Genomic DNA, 12,550 nt, shown 5'->3' with positions numbered 1-12,550 from the left:
GGTTGCCAGATATTCAGGTGGGAGGTGAGTGGGTAAGGTTGAATAGGTGAAATGCAAAAGATTTTTAGGGTGATGAAACTATTCTGTATGATACTGAAATAGTGGATATGTGACACTACACATTTGTCAAAGCCCGCAGAACATTACAACATAACGTGCAACCTTAATGTATGCAAATATTTAAAAAATCATTTTGGAGGTCAGAGGATCCCAGGATTGAATTTAGACTGTGACAAAGGAATCTAAATATATTACAGATTTATGAAACAACCTCAATGAAGACAGCAAAGAATTAGGGTGCTGTCCCAAAAAACATTGGAAATCAGGGGAGTCTATAAGTCTAAAAGGGTTCTACATATTCTATAGTTGATAAAGTTGTTTCCTGTGAAATATAGGTTAACAATTCTAAAACCACTAATGGATATTGGAAATGAATTAGTACATAAATGGATAGCAAATGATGGAAGCCAGGTTTCTCACTATTGGAGTGGGAGATTACAGACAAGCAATGGGAAGAGTCTAGAACAGTCCATGTGGTAACACGTTAGAGTTGGAGGCATCAGTATAAGCTAATATTTAACTTAACATAGATACAAATGGTGCATATAAAAATATTTATAGATATGTGTATAAATACTGGTAAGAATACATACACCTATCTCCTTGCTTTGTCATCTGAGAGGACTTAGAAGCAATGACATTTCAACAGCAATGAGCACTTCTGGTGCCCAGATCTTGGTTTCTAACACCATTCTCCAAGAAAAGAAATGAGAATTCCTTGCAGAAACAGATGATTTTAGGACTTCCACATAAAATACGAAAAATGAGCCTAGAGCAACTTGTAGTGTCAGAAAGCACGCAAAACAAAACAAAACCCTGCACTGATGAGGGGTGGGGGAGTGTCAAAGTATACGGGAGCCAACTGAAACTGTTCCTAATGACAAACCTTGAAATAATTTCAGAAAAAAAAAAAAACAACGTTGCATTGGATTCTAACCCAAAGCATAAAGTAAGTATCCGTGAGTTCACACTGATGTAAATGATTAGATAAATAAGTAAGTAGAGTAGAAATAAATCTGAGCAGAAAAATTCCAAATAATGTTTGTAGATACTCCACCCTAAAGAAAGTGCAACTTATCCCCACTACTTAAAGATGGGCTGCACATAATGATTTTCTTCCAAATAGTACAAGGGAAGGGGAGAAACAAGAGTAACATTGTATAGTGAAGAAACCTGAAAAACACTGCCTCAAGCCAGGTGATCAAAGTTAACACCAACAGTGATAAGTCACATCGTTAGTATGTACCCTTGATATGATATACTGAGAATCACATTCTACCTAAGTGGTCATCCTCCCCAAAACACATTACCCAATCCAAGCATGAGAGAAAAAAAAAATAATCAGACAAATCTCAACTGAGGGACATTCTACAAAATATATGACTAGTGTTCCACAAAATTTTCAAGGTCTTCAAAACAGAGATGTCTGAGAAGTTGTCACAGCCATAAAGAGACTTGACTACTGAGTGTAATATTGTATCCTAGATGTTGTTGTTCAGTCGTTCAGTCATGTTGGACTCTTTGCAACCCCGTGGACTATAGCATGCAGTTTCCAGATGAGATTCTGGAAATTAAAAGGATATTGGATTTTAAGAAAACTAGAGTTCACAGGATTTCTGAATGAAATCAATGAAAACTGAAAGTGAAAATGTTAGTCACTCAGTCATGTCCTACTCTGTGTGACTCCACGAACTGTGGCCCACCAGGTTCCTATGTCCATGGAATTCTCCACAAGAATACTGGAGTGGGATACCATTCCCTTCTGCAGGGGATCTTCCTGACCCAGAGACTGAACCCAGGTCTCCAGCAATGAAGGCAGTTTCTTTATCATCTGAGCCACCAGCGAGGCTCATAGTATCAATGCTGCTGCTAAGTCGCTTCAGTCGTGTTCAACTCTGTGCGACCTCATAGACGGCAGCCCACCAGGCTCCCCCATCCCTGGGATTCTCCAGGCAAGAACACTGGAGTGGGTTGCCATTTCCTTCTCCAGTGCATGAAAGTGAAGTCGCTCAATCATGTCTGACTCTTAGCGACCTCATGGACTGCAGCCTACCAGGCTCCTCCATCCATGGGATTTTCCAGGCAAGAGTACTGGAGCGGGGTGCCATTGCCTTCTCCGCATAGTATCAATATTGGTTCACTAATTGGGACAGGTGTTCCACACTAATGTAAGACATTAATAATAGTGGAAACTGAAAGTGGAATATATGGGAAGACTGTACCATCTTCACAATAATTCTGTATATCAATAAAACTGTTCTAAAAAGAACATTTATTTTTAAAATTATCCATAGTTGGATAATTGGATAATTTAAAATTTATCCAAATGTTACTATGCTCCTGTATTGTGTTGGGCTGTTGTCTATAAAGTGGCAAGCAAAACAAACCTGCTTCATGCCCTCAGGAACTTATCATCTAATTTGAACTGATGACATTCAGCAAATACTCAAAGAGAGAGAGAGAAACTATGCTGTGAGGATTTTATAAAGTCTAATGGTTACAGATATGTAAAGATGTCCTAAGACTGAGCCCAAAGGAGGAAGCAACATCCTCTGTCCATGGAATTTTCCAGGCAAGAATATTGGGGTGGGTTGCCATGCCCTTTATCCTTTACTCTGGCCCCACAACCACAGGCTGACTTTTAATTCAGCTAGCAAACACTTTCTGTTGATGACAAAGAAGACTCTATGAAAGGTGGGGTAGGCAGGACTTAAATGGATCTAATAGAATCAGAAGATCTGGCATCAAATTCCTCATCCTGTCCCTTATTAGTCTTTTAATTCCCTGAGCTACAATTTCCTCACGAATAAAATTTAGATGATAATACCTACATTTCAGAGTTGGTATGAAGATTAAATGTGATTTTATAAACTGCCAGGCACACTTAATGTCTATTTTCAGGCCCAGCTAAAACCTTATACAAGTTAGCTCCCTTAGTCCATGTTTTGTCCCATAATGCTGTCTTCCTTTTTCTCAAGTAGATCACAAATCACAGTCTTGCCAGGTATGCTTTCTCCTTTCTCCCCAAATATGCTTCTTTCTCCTTGAGAACTCTTGTCCCTCCACACCTGACTTTCTTATCTATAAAAGCCTGCTGTGCAATGACACTACAACCCTACAGAGCTGCCCAAAATGGAAAAAAAATCATTTTTTCTACTTGCTTTGCTTTCACACAAAGAAGCTCAATTTATCTTGCAGAGGGCAAAAGGAAGTTTCTTCCAATTTATTTCTGGAAGCAGGGACTATGTTACAGAGAAAGAGACAAAATTAGAGGACACAACTGCATGAGGAGACATTACCTCATTGACTTGTATACCGCTAACTCAGACTTTTTGATAATTAGAAGAATCCATGTGTTTCTATTGAATAAAAATACAGGCTAGTAGTTGCAGTGTAATATGTTTAGTGGTATATTTTATTTAAATTAATTGACTTGATAGAAACAAACCCATGCTAAATTACATTGATGTTATATGAGCACACTCTTCTAGTCATTTTACATGTATTAGATAATTGAGTCACAACCATATTCTGGATATGTGATGTTGTATAGCATTAATAATGCCAAGGATGCTAAAACAACCAAAGGGCTCAACAAACATACAATAGCTGTGTGTAAGATGATGACAAAAAAAGGTGTTGTTAGGATAGGAGTGAAAGGAGAAAGAAATACTTGGAATGTCAAATAAGAAATGTTCTCAGGTGAACAATCATCAGAAGTCCCAAATCCATTGCCTGGTTAATCTTAATTTTTAATCTAATTCAGATGATGGTGTCTTGCACCTAATGAAAAATTGAGCATATTAATATCATCAGCAGCCCTGAAGCAAGCACAGAATTAAACTTTATCCCTGCCTCCCCTCTCCCCATCCTAAAATGTGATTGAGTTAGCAACTGTTTAGGTAGGTTGATTATAATAAATCTAGAGATGTCACCTGCAACAAGCACTAAAAAGACTACAAAGAAGATTTTGACAAATACATATTCTTAGTTCATTCTAATGAATTCATGAATATGTATTGCATGCAAGTATGCTAATTCACTTCAGTTATGTTCGACTCTTTGTGACCTTATGGACTGTAGCCCACCAGTCTCCTCAGTCCATGGGATTCTCCAGGCAAGAGTACTGGAGTGGGTTGCCATGCCCTCTTCCAAGGGATGTTCCCAACCCAAGGAACAAACCCACTTCTCCTGCATTGGCAGGTGGTTTCATTACCACTAGGGCCACCTGGGAAGCCCTAAATATATATTATATACTGCCAAAAATATTGATTCATTAAAATACACCTCTTTAAGAATATTTCATAGCTTGGTGTGATCCAAACAAGTCAAAGGCTTTAGGGTAGTCAATGAAGCAGAAGTAAATGTTCTTTTGGAATTCACACGCTTTTTCTAGGATCCAGCGCGTGCTGGCAATTTGATCTCTGGTTCCTCTGCCTTCTAGCTTCTAGTCTTCTCTCTAGAGAAGACTCTAGGGAGCCCCTTGGACAGCAAGGAGATCAGACCAGTCAATCTTAAAGTAAATCAACCCTGAATATTCATCGGAAGGACTGGTGCTGAAGTTGAAGCTCCAATACTTTGGCCACCGGATGAGAAAAACTGACTCATTGGAAAAGACCCTGAAGCTGGGAAAGATTGAGGGCTGGAGGAGAAGGGGACAACAGAGGATGAGATGGCTGGATGGGCATCACTGACTCAGTGGATGTGAGTTTGCACAAACTCAGGGAGATAGTGAAGGACAGAGAAGCCTGGCGTGCTGCAGTTCATGAGGTTGCAAAGAGTCGGACATGATTTAGTGACTGAACAACTGCCAAAAATATTTATTCACTCAAATACACCATTATTTCTCTACTAATTTTAGCTTGAATACTATTTGAAATATTTTTCTTGTAGTACTTCCAAAAGTATTATGAAAAGCTCTCAAGTAAGAAAAAGTTGTACACATCTTCTACAAAGAAACTAAGAAAGTACTCTCAATGTCTTGTTTACTATTTCTGTTATTAATACCATGCACTTTGCCTTTTCACAACAGTGCCCTTTTCACAACATCTGTCATCTGTTTTAAAGGTGGTGAAATAATTTTAGGGATACTAAATGCCTGACTTAATGTCTTGCAACAAGTAAATGATGGGCCTCCTTGCCTAGGACCAAATTACAAGTCTCTCAGTGTATAGCCAGAACTAGACCTTTATAAGATCATAGTATTTGCAGTACAGCTGCACTGAGAGTTGTTTATTAAAAGAACATTTTTCAATTTAACTGTTTATAAAACACATAAATATATTAATGAGACTGAGAATGTTAAACTTTGCAGTATCAGAGGAAAAGGAAATTACCCAACAATCTGTCCTGTTAATTAATGCTGACAACAAATCACTTCAGAAAATCGAGTTAAACCCTCAACATTAATTCATCTGAGAGAGACTCATTTTGTAGGATATAACTAGTAATGGAGAGCTTGGGGATAATCTTGGGAATTCTGAAGAACTGGAAGGATTCAGAACAGAAAAAGTAACCGTGTTCAGAGATAAACAAACCACTCCTTCCTTCCACACTTGTTTCAGTTGAGATTCTTTTTGTTGAAAATAAGAGACACTAACTTAGCTTTGTTTAAGCCAAACGTGGACATTTTTATTATAAGGACTCGGTGCTGTACAGAATCCAATATTGTGTGTTTGGGGCTCATGATTCTGAAGGCTCTATTTTTAAGCATTCTTTGCTTGGAGGGAAGAGACCAGAAAATAGAAAAGCAAGTCTAGAGAGGACTCAAATGGTACAAAAATCTGAACAGACTTGTTTCTGCATGTACAGAAACGCTCTCAGATTCCCATACTTAAGATACTCAGACATGGGTGGGGACTGCTAAGTTACTGAAGTTCAATAAATGAGGACATAGGAAAATTTTGGACATTCTTGGCTGAGACGGTAAATAATCTGCCTGCCCTGCAGGAGACCTGAGTTCGATCCCTGGGTCGGGAAGATTCCCTGGAGGAGGGCATGGCAACCCACTCCAATTTTCTTGCCTGGAGAATCCCATGGAGAGAGGGGCCTGGCGGGCTACAGTCCATGGGGTTGCAAAGAGTCAGACATGACTGAGTGAAGCACACGCTAAGGTAGCTTTATTTCTATCCACAGAAGAAGCCTGAGGACATGAGTTACACAGAGACTAGGAATGAGATACAAAAGAGGGACAGGGATTCTCCACAGACCAGTGAAGAACACAGCATGAGATTTCTGCACCAAAGCTGTCCCCATCGGTGACTTTGGCGCAATGAAATGGCTTTAGCATGGGGAAAAGCTGGGGGCAGGAGGTAGGAGGGAGCCAAGGCAAGCACCCTGGGCAGTAGCATCTGCTCTTTGGCATTGGGAAACTTGGCAGCAGGCCCTACCCTGGGCAGAGAAGCTGTGGCTGGGAAAAAAGTAGAATGGTGTTTGTGCCACGTCCATTATAGTGAGACTCTCCCTAAGGACAGCTCAGAAATAATCCGTAACAGTTTTAAAGGAGTCAAGTGAATAGGCAGAGTGAAGGAAATAATATATTTGTACTGAGTTTCTGATCCTCTTCTTTTACCTCTTACCCAATGTGGCTTGGGAAACATGATGTATAATACGTCACTAGAAATATGTGACTGTATCTCTATCTCTGTATCTATAGAAATCTCTGATAATTACCTTGGAGCCATACTATTCATGGGACTTGACAGTAGAAAAGTTGTTTTGTACATTTGTCTGCCCTGGCCTGAGCACTATTTGACACACTGTAGGGATTTAATAAACCTTGGTGTTTATGACAAGCCTGATGCCTCACACATATGGTCTCCTTTCAGGGTCATTTCTGTTCTCTTCAAAGGATTGGTCAAGATGTCAGTAAGTAATACATATGGCATATAGCAACATAGATCTTTTGAAACCCAGAACACGTCTATTACATTCATTTTATTAATTAACTAAAGAATTCCTTTTGGCTGCCCTTGGTCTTCATTGCTGCGTGCAGGCTTTCTCTGGTTGTGGCCTAGCTGTGGTGTGCGGGCTGCTCTTACCGGTGGCTTCTCTTTTGTAAAGCATGGATTCTAGGGCACTCAGACTTCAGTAGTTGTGGCATGCAGGCTCAGTAGTTTCAGCTTGTGGGCTCACGATACTTGTAATACTCCATATAATACATATAATACCTACATTCCTGAAAACTCTGTGCAGTGAATTGCATATATAAGCAAATGCTATTTTAAACAATGATCACTGAAAAAAAATCCAGAGTGAGAATTCATTTGTAAAAGAAATAATCACTTATTCATTTCTTTTGTAGATTTGTCTTGCTTCCTTAGTGGGTTTTCAGAAAGGGGATGACACAGCAGTGTGAAAAGAGCATGGGATTAAAATCAAATAGACTAAAAATCAATCTTTATCTACCGTTAACTAGCTGCGTGATCTCGAACAAGTTTCTAAGATTTATTGAGCATGCTTCCTCATCTGTAAGTAAAGCTATAATCTCACAGTTTACTGTGAGGAACCATATAAGGAGGTTGTACATATTAGACGCTCACATATGTCCTATTTTGTATTTTTCTCTTTCTCCATAAATATATATATTCATATGGAGATTAAAATATATGCATATATACTTTTGTTGTTGTTGTTCAGTCGCTAAGTCATCTCTGACTCTTTGTGACCCCAAGGACTGCAGCATGCCAGGCTTCCCTGTCCTATACTGCCTCCTATCTCCCGGAGTCTGCTCAATTCAAGTCCATTGAGTTGGTGATACTATCTAACCATCTCGCCCTCTTCTACTTTTGCCTTCAATCTTCCCCAGCATCAAGGTCTTTTCCAATGAGTCAGCTCTTTCTTTGCATCAGGTGGCCAAAGCACTGGAGCTTCAATGTCAGCATCAGTCCTTCCAATGAATATTCAGGGTTGATTTCCTTTAGGATTGACTGGTCTGATCTCCTTGTTGTCCAAGGGACTCTCAAGCATCTTCTCCAGCACCGTAATTCAAAAGCATCATTTCTTTGGCACTCAGCCTTCTTTATGGTCCAACTCTCACATCTGTACATGACTACTGGGAAAACCATAGCTTTGGCTATATGGACCTTTGTCAGCAAAGTAATGCCTCTGCTTTTTAATATACTGTCTAGGTTGTCAATTCCAGGTTCCTATGCAATATTGTTCTTTACAGCATTGGTCTACACATAAAAGATCTTAATGACCCAGATAACGATGATGGTGTGATCAATCACCTAGAGCCAGACAGTGCGAAGTGTGATCAATCACCTAGAGCCTGGAGTGTGAAGTCAAGTGTACTTTAGGAAGCATCACTACAAACAAAGCTAGTGGAGGTGATGGAATTCCAGCTGAGCTATTTCAAATCTTAATAGAAGATGCTATGAAAGTGCTGCACTCAATATGCACACACAAAAAAGAGAATTCAAAAAAAAATCTACTTCTGCTTCATTGATTACACTAAAGCCTTTAACTGTGTGGATCTCAACAAACTGTAGAAAATTCTTAAAGAGAGGGGAATACCAGACCAACATACCTGCCTCCTGAGAAATCTGTATGCAGGTCAAGAAGCAACAGCTAGAACCAGACATGGAACAATGGACTGGTTCTAAATTGGGAAAGGGTACTTCAAGGCTGTATGTTGTCACCTTTCTTATTTAACTTATGTGCAGAGTACATCATGCAAAATGCCAGGCTGGATGGAGCCCAAGCTGGAATCAAGAGTACCAGGAGAAATATCAATAACCTCAGATATGCCACCACCCTTGTGGCAGAAAGCGAAGAGGAACTAAAGAGCCTCTTGATGAAAGTGAAAGAAGAGAGTGAAAAAGCTGGCTTAAACTCATCATTCGAAAAATGAAGATCATGCATCGAACCTGGACTCGTGATTTGTTTCACATGTGATAATTTACATGTTTCAATGCCTTGATACAGGGTACTCAGGGCTGGTGCACTAGGATGACCCAGAGGGATGGGATGGAGAGGAAGGCGGGAGGGGGGTTCAGGATGGGGAACACATGTATACCCATGGCAGATTCATGTCCATGTATGGCAAAACCAATACAATATTGTAAAGTAAAATAAATAAATAAAAAAAAACTGAGATTTAAAAAAAAAAAAATGAAGATCATGACATCCGGTCCCATCACTTCATGGCAAGTAGATGGGGAAACAGTGGGAACAGTGACAGACTTTATTTTCTTGGGCTCCAAAATCACTGCAGATGGTGATTGCAGCCGTGAAATTAAAAGATGCTTGCTCCTTGGAAGAAAAGCTATGACCAACCCAGACGGCATATCAAAAAGCATTACTTTCCCGACAAAGGTCCATCTAGTCAAAGCTATGGTTTTTCCAGTAGTCGTGTATGGATGTGAGAGTTGGACCATAAAGAAGGCTGAATAACAAAGAACTGATGCTTTTGAACTGTGGTGTTGGAAAAGACTCTTGAGAATCCCTAAGACTGCAAGGAGATCCAACCAGTCAATCCTAAAGGAAATCTGTCCTGAATATTCATTGAAAGGACTGATGCTAAAGCTGAAAATCCAATACACTGGCCACCTGATGCAAAGAACTAACTCACTGGAAAATACCCTAATGCTGGGAAAGATTGAAGGCAGGAGGAGAAGGGGACAACAGAGGCTGAGACGGTTGGATGGCATCACCGACTCGATGGACATGAGTTTGAGCAAGCTCCAGGAGTTGGTCATGGACAGGGAAGCCTGGCACGCTGCAGTCCATGGTATTGCAAAGAACTGGACATGTCTGAGTGACAACTGAACTGAACTGAGGTTTGTCATAGCTTCTCTTCCAAGGAGCAAGCATCTTTCATTTTCATGGCTGCAGTTACCATCAGCAGTGATTTTGGAGCCCGAGAAAATAAAATCTGTCGCTGCTTCCACTTTTCCTCCTCTAATATCATATATATCTATGCATATATAATATGTATGTACACATATATAAGCTATGGGGTTTCTCTAGTGGCTCACATGATAAAGACTTTGCCTGCACTGCAGGAGACCCAGGTTTGCTCCCTGGGTTCATAAGATCCCCTGGAGAAGGAAATGGCAACACACTTCAGTATTCTTGCCTGGAGGATTCAATGGACAGAGGAACCTAGCAGGCTGGAGTCCATGGGGGTTACAGAGTCGAATACAACTGACTGACTTTCACTGCTACTACCACCACTATTAATATGTAATATATATAATATTCACATTTTTTGTTTCCAAATAAAATAGCATTTTTAGAATTTTTAAGTAAGATATACAGAAATAAAAGTTTAAAAACTATACAAGACAGGAAAAATATCATAACACCTCAATATTCTGGATAAAAACTATTAAATTTACACTTTTTACCCATTTCAAGTTTACTTAAATTAGCAGCTTGCCTTACCCTTTTATTACTACTTTTGACTAAAATTGAAAATTTCACCTCAATTCCTATTAAATAAAAGAATAAGTGATTGAGATGCACTTTTCTACATCCCTCCATCTCTATGAAAATTCCAATCAGGTGGTCAGTCCAAACCTGCCAAAGAAACAAGACTGTATAAGTATTTCAGATCAGATATTTAAACATCCTTTTTTTTGTTTGTTTTGCACTGAAATGATACACCTGGCTTCCCCAAAAATCTTATTGTTGGTAATTTTATCTATCCTCTAAATTTTAGGAAAAAAGTTTGCTCAAAACAACAATGAATTCCAAGAGTCAATTTCAGATAGCTTTTCTTCTTGTATAATTTAGTCACCCAGATGCCATGTTTTACATATTTTATAACATAGTCACTCAGATACAATGACTATTATTTGCTGCTCCAGTTTTAATATCTGTGTATTTGCAGCTGCAAAATGGGCTTCAAATATGCTCAAAAACTGGTGTATTTCAATCACAAGGTTTTTCCCAGGAGGAAAACTAGAATAAATTTTGTATGGTAAAATCACTGATTTGCATTCTGCGACCTTAGCTGATTTCTACAGTAATGTGGAAGAATTACAGGAATCATTTCTGGAACACATCCGTCATTGAGTTTGCTAGAAGTGAGTAATCTGAGAGCTTAAAGAGGCCAAAGTATGAGTTGGAAGAATGTGTTCCTCAATGTTGGGAACTCTGTGTCAAAGAAATTTGTCAACGTGTTTATCTCCACATAGGACATTCATTATTATTTTTAGATTCTCATTAAACCCAGTAAAGTAAGTGTCTGCATAAACTGAAATTTCATTGACATACTTGGGATGCATATGGGTAGAAATTACATTGCTTCTTATTGTCGGTAATGCTTGCTTTAAAAGCAGAATCTTAAAAGTATTTTAGTAACCGAATTTAAAAAGCTCTTTAGTTTCACTGTTACTCAAGTGATCAAATCCTGTTATCATAAATGTAGTTTCAGAGAAAAGAAAATCACTAGCAAAATATTGGTTCACACAAGCCAATGTGTTAACACTGAACTTAGGTGCTTCAAATTAAGTGATACAATTTGAGATTTGAGAATGACCTTAGAGATTATCATCTTATCCAACCTACTTCTCTTTATAGGTGAGTGAATTTAAGTCCATAGCTGTATCTCTTGTTGATCTCATAGCATCAGACACTGATATGCCGGTTTCACGAGTAGTCTCTCACAGGTAGTGAACATTAAAAGATTTTTTTCCCTAATAAGTGTTAAAACTAACTGTGTTCTCACCCCGTAACCAAGCAAGGACTCTATGGGGCCTTCCTGTAACAGACACCTTCCCAAAGTCCTCCACCTGCCTCTTTTCTGTAGAAAAACTTTATCCTCCCAGACCTTCCCCAAGTTCTGAAGAGTAAATTTAATCAGAGAAGACAGAAAATGCAGAAAGAAAGGAAAATGGTCGAGCAAGAAAGTAATAGCAGTTTAACCATTAATGCAAAGAAATAGAGGAAAGTAACAGAATGGGAAAGACTAGAGAACTCTTCAAGAAAATTAGAGATACCAAGGGAACATTTCATGCAAAGATGGGCTCGATAAAGGACAGAAATGGTATGGACCTGACAGAAGCAGAAGATATTAAAAAGAGGTGGCAAGAATACACAGAAGAACTGTACAAAAAAAGCTTCATGACCAAGAGAATCACGATGGTGTGATCACTCACCTAGAGCCAAACATCCTGGAATGTGAAGTTAAGTGGGTCTTAGAAAGCATCACTACGAACCAAGCTAGTGGAGGTGATGGAATTCCAGTTGAGCTATTTCGAATCCTAAAAGATGATGCTGTGAAAGTGCTGCACTCAATATGCCAGCAAATTTGGAAAACTCAGCAGTGGCCACAGGACTGGAAAAGGTCCGTTTTCATTCCAATCCCACAGAAAGGCAATGCCAAAGAATGCTCAGACTACCACACAGTTGCACTCATCTCACATGCTAGTAGAGTAATGCTCAAAATTCTCCAAGCCAGGCTTCAGCAATACATGAACCGTGAACTTCCAGATGTTCAAGCTGGTTTTGAAAAGGCAGAGGAACCAGAAATCAAATTGCC

The sequence above is a fragment of the Ovis canadensis genome, chromosome 15 (genome assembly GCF_042477335.2).
Source record: "Ovis canadensis isolate MfBH-ARS-UI-01 breed Bighorn chromosome 15, ARS-UI_OviCan_v2, whole genome shotgun sequence".
NCBI lineage: Eukaryota > Metazoa > Chordata > Mammalia > Artiodactyla > Bovidae > Ovis > Ovis canadensis.
This window is presented reverse-complemented; position numbering follows the sequence as displayed.